This window comes from Perca fluviatilis, unplaced genomic scaffold (genome assembly GCF_010015445.1).
Source record: "Perca fluviatilis unplaced genomic scaffold, GENO_Pfluv_1.0 PFLUV_unplaced_scaf_15, whole genome shotgun sequence".
Lineage (NCBI taxonomy): Eukaryota > Metazoa > Chordata > Actinopteri > Perciformes > Percidae > Perca > Perca fluviatilis.
The window spans coordinates 94446-99445 of record NW_024375558.1 but is presented as its reverse complement, the minus strand read 5'-3'; the positions used below and the strand labels follow the sequence as shown (position 1 = coordinate 99445).

The 5000-nt window shown below is 42.1% G+C and overlaps 1 long non-coding RNA gene across 1 annotated transcript; it reads left to right on the top strand.

Moving 5' to 3' along the window:
• The first annotated feature begins 430 nt into the window (after positions 1 to 430).
• Positions 431 to 2476, top strand: LOC120555069. The gene is made up of 4 exons (XR_005638634.1): positions 431 to 686; positions 1690 to 1901; positions 1985 to 2155; positions 2246 to 2476. It is a non-coding gene; the product is annotated as an uncharacterized LOC120555069 (long non-coding RNA).
• Positions 2477 to 5000: the final 2524 nt, after the last annotated feature.

The following is a 5000-nucleotide window of genomic DNA, read 5'->3' as shown; positions in this document are numbered from 1 at the left end:
TCAGATCAATTTGAGGAGTGCGTATGGTTAGCATTTTCCACATTTTAACGTGTCATGAGGTGTTGGACTCGCACTGGTCTGGTCTTGACTCTGTCTCAAAGTCTCGGTCTTGTCTCGGTCTCAATCTGCACGGCTTTCTACGGCACTAGCCGAAACAAGGGGGCTACGGGGCTAACCGTTAGCATGCTAAGTCGTTCTCAATGGCAAAACACTGCTACAACACACACTAGTTCACCTTAATCACCAAAAGAACTACTTCCATGTCCCTGTTCTGCAGGTATTCCGCACAAAGTTGGAAGTGTGTCCTCATTTAGAAGAAGTCTCCCGGCTAATCCTGCCTTGTACTGACTGAAGTTGGAGAAACAGCTAGCTAGCTCATGTAGTCTTACCTAGCTACTGAGCATGTAGTCCTTACTACTATTTGTGTTGGGTTAAAATTATGGGTTATTTTTTCAGAGAGTAACCCATTTTCTGGGTTATAGGGCTAATATTTGACCCATTGCCTGGGTTGTTTGGGTTTCTGGGTTATTTTTCAAAGAGTAACCCATGTTCTGGGTTATAGGCTTGGCTTTCTCTCTCTCTCGCGCTCTCTCTCTACAATGTATTTTTTGGTTAGTTGTCTTGACATCGGACCAGCTTATTTTCTCCTCTAAACGACACTTTGGTTCCTGGGGCAGGGAGGCGAGGTAAGCATTTTCATCTTACTGGTAGTTTGTTGCAGAAAATGTGCTTGTTTAAACCGTGCTTCTAAAATAAACTATCTTACGTTCCATTAGCTAACTTAACTAGCTAGCTAGCTACCTAGCTTGCTTGTGAAGAGTAGCTAACTGACATTTACGTTTTTTCAAAGGAGACATGTCAATGCTGTATCGTTGTTATCTATCTATCTAGTGCTATGTCTGTTTGCACATTAAAATAAACGTTATCTAAGTAGCTAAGTAAGTTATCGGTTTTCTTTTTTATTAAGATGTATCTGAGTCACTGTATGCTACATTGGCTGGCTAGCTAGCTAGCTAGCTAGCCAGCCAATGTAGCCAGGTTAATGATACCACAAATGTTAGCACGCTAAAACGTAGATAACATTGATTTAGCTCGGTTTAAGAAGATGTTTATGAATAAAACGTTACTAACGATAGCTAATCCACCGACCGTTAGAAATGTACGGACATTATTATTATTGGATATTTTCTTGCTGAAAAGTGAACAGAAAAAGGAGGGAAATTTGTATTCAGCTATGACGTAGCCTATTTTGAATGCTCACGTTTCCATGTTGGATGTATTTTTAATTGTTTGTTAACGTTACTAAAAGTTATGTATTAAGTACGTTATGTAGTTCCTTTTAAATAAAAAATGCAAAAATGTAATGCTGACAAATCGCCGGTTCCGCCCGGGGCTGTGGTGTACCTCTGATTTATACACAACTCCCTGGAAGTTATCTCTGTACATTTATTTTTAAGGATGAATATACAGAAAAAATGTGTAGAGTAGATTACACTCGTTTTTAAAGGAGGGAAATTTGGGAGGGAAAATCTATTTTTTTTTTTTTAGGTATAACCTTTTACATAAATCAGGCTTTGAATGATATATGAATTAATCCCTAATGTAAAAACCTTAACAATATAGAGAGGAAGGAAACAAATAGACAGGGTAAAATAAACATGTAATTGTGTATCTGTTTTTTTGTAATAGTCTGAAAGAAGAAAAATAGCCCTCAGCCTCAGCAGCATCAGCCTCCTCCTCAACACACACAGGAGCAGCTAGACCCTATTGGGGAGCAGCCTCCGTTCATGCTGCTGGACCAGCAGGAAATGGACCAGAGTCAGGAACAAACCTGAAAAACCTCTTCCGGGGCAGTGGACGTAGCCCTGGAATAAGGAACCTGAAATTCCCTCCTTCAATTGGTAAGAAAGAAAAGTAGTACAAATATATGTGTTCTACCTCAATGTTAAATGTTACTCAGATCATTTAAAATATGTGTTCACAGAAGACCTCCAGGACTACCAGCGGTACCATGAGGGCAGCTGCCCCCCTTCCAAGCAGCTGGAAAATACACAGTCCAAAGTGTCGAGGGTCAGGTCTTTTATATTTTACCTGGCAAAGGGACAGACTATATTGTTCAGTTTGCTATTTTAAGGAACATTGATGGCATCCAAAAGTAAGTGACTTTCCATGTGAATTATTGTGAAGTGGTTATGACACACAACCGATGTGAACAGTGACTAACTCAAAGCCTATGTTTCTGCAGATACACAGCCCACCTCCAGTCCCCAGGCAAGACCATCACAACGGCACATTTCTACCTGAGAACCATACAGCAGTTCCTCAAATACTTTCGGGAAACCCTGCCTGCCCAGTCTCACCTGACTGCGATGGATGTGGTGAGCGTGCTGCGCCCCATCACAAAGTGCATCACAGACACAACCAGGAACGTTGTCCTGCACCAGCTGGCAGTGAAAAGCCACAAGAAGGCCAGGATAATATCCCTGCGAGGACCTGAAGCGGTGTCAGGAGGGGCCACACTGAGGATCCCAGAGCTGCTGGGTAGTGTGCATCCCTCTTTCCAAAATAGTGAAAATAGTAATCTCCAACCTGTAATCTGGCTTTCACAGAGTCCATTACGGTCATTGCCGGGGGATCGGTAACCTCCGGGTTGCGAGGTCAAAGAGGCCGCAGAGGCGCCGGGCCTGGCGATGATGGTTTTGTGATCTCTGTAAGTATAAATCTCTGTGTCCTGTTGTCATCACTGCTTGTGAGTCTGTTGTTTTTGTTAATGTTTCCTCTGAAAGAGTCTGTCCATTTTCTGTGTATTGCAGATCAGGGAACACAAGACTAACAAGTCCTTTGGGGTGGCCCAAATGTTCTTAGAGACCCGACGAAGTTTCGATGGCTGGAGAGGTGGCTGCAGCTGCGGGTGGCCAGCAAGCCACCGAACCAGCTGGTTTTCTTCACGGCTGGGAAGGGCCCATGCTAAAACTTCTTGCACCACCTGCAGGTGGCGCGGAGGAGATCGGCCTTAAAGGGTCCCCAACTTCACTGACCTGAGGACCCGGCTGTGTCTGCTCATGTAAGTTCTCCTCAGTCACTTATCTGTTCATGCTGGATTTCATTAAAACTCTTCTGGCTTAACTAGCATGCAATCTTTTTCTCTTCTACTGTTTTAAGGTCAAGAACAACCTTCTGTCGGGCAGCAGAAGATGGTGGCACCTCTTATGTGCCACAACATGGCCACCGCTGACTGCTTATGCCCCCCTCAGACCGCGGCCCACCCAGTCAAAGAGGGATGAGGGAGCATTTCCGCTAGGCCCTCACCCACACCACGCCGCCATCACGGAGCAACCAGAAGCCTCCTCCTCCTCCCCCACCAGGAAGAGTTACGCCAAGCCTGAATTCCTCCTCCAGTTCCAAGACAAAAACACCCTAACCCCTACCAGGAGTCAGGGACCTCAGGACTGGAGAAGGAGAGGGAGTTTATGGGCAGGCTGCAAAATATAAGTAAAACTCTAAGTATGTACCTTAAAGACTCAGGCCATTTATGTCTGTACACCAGACCTCACTCTGTGTTTTGTGTTTGTGTTTCCTCAACAGACACCAGCGCCTCCAGAAAAGGCCAGAAGTCTGTGAACGACTCGGTGCGTGGCCAAACTTAACTGTGTGGTGGGAAATGTCTTGCCCACACACGGAAAATAAGTTTGTTTTTAATACTTTGCTTTTGTATGAGCTGGATTATACAGTACAAAAACAGTATTAATGAATAAAAAAACATGGATATTCCATATACTATGGGTTCTTACTGACATTTCAGGACCATTTATGGAGGGTCGGGATATTGCCATCCTTGTGTAACCCAGACTTAAAAGGTACACAGGCATAGATTCACAAGGGAGTGGAGGGGGGCATTTTCATAGCATTTATAAGATGCATAGTGATATTAATCAAATACAGTAATGCACACAAAAGAAATCTATGGTTTCTATGGGAGAAAAACAAACATTATGTACATTAGCCATGCCCTACAGGAATTGGGATTTTGTACGTTGATACATTTTGAAACCACTACATGATACATGATGTATGTTCTAATGTCTAAGTTTTACATAAATTAAATAATTTGCACATATATCTATGTGTATGTTGTCAGTCATTGTACATTTAGGTTGAAATTGAGTGATGCTTGACATTGAAATCATATCAAAATATGTCAATACATTTTGAGGTAATTTTGACGTCAATGTTTGATGTCATATTGATGTTAAATTGACATCAAATGCTCACTGGGAAGTGTGTGTGTTTTTTATATAGATTTTAATTTAATTTAATGCAATACAAATGTAAAAGTGCTTAAAGTGTGTAATATAATGTAAAAAATGTTTTATTTTCTGAAATAAGGCATACTGGCATAGTAACCCAAGTTAGGTTATTTTTGACCCAACTCCTGGGTTAAAAAGGGACCAACTAATTTCTGGGTTATTTCAACCCAGAAAATTGGGTTGTTCTTTTGACCCAGAAGTTGGGTTATTTTAACGAAACATTTGGGTCAAATATTTAACCCAGAAGTTGGGTTATATTAACTACACTGTTGGGTTATTTTAACCCAAGATTTGGGTCAAATATTTAACCCAGAAGTTGGGTCAAAAAGAATAACCCAATTTTCTGGGTTGAAATAACCCAGAAATTAGTTGGTCCCTTTTTAACCCAGGAGTTGGGTCAAAAATAACCCAGTTACCTAGCTACTGAGCATGTAGTCTTAACTAGCTACTGAGCATGTAGTCTTACCTAGCTACTGAGCATGTAGTCTTACCTAGCTACTGAGCATGTAGTCTTACCTAGCTACTGAGCATGTAGTCTTACCTAGCTACTGAGCATGTAGTCTTACCTAGCTACTGAGCATCTAGTCTTACCTAGCTACTGAGCATGTAGTCTTACCTAGCTACTGAGCATGTAGTCTTAACTAGCTACTGAGCATCTAGTCTTACCTAGCTACTGAGCATGTAGTCTTACCT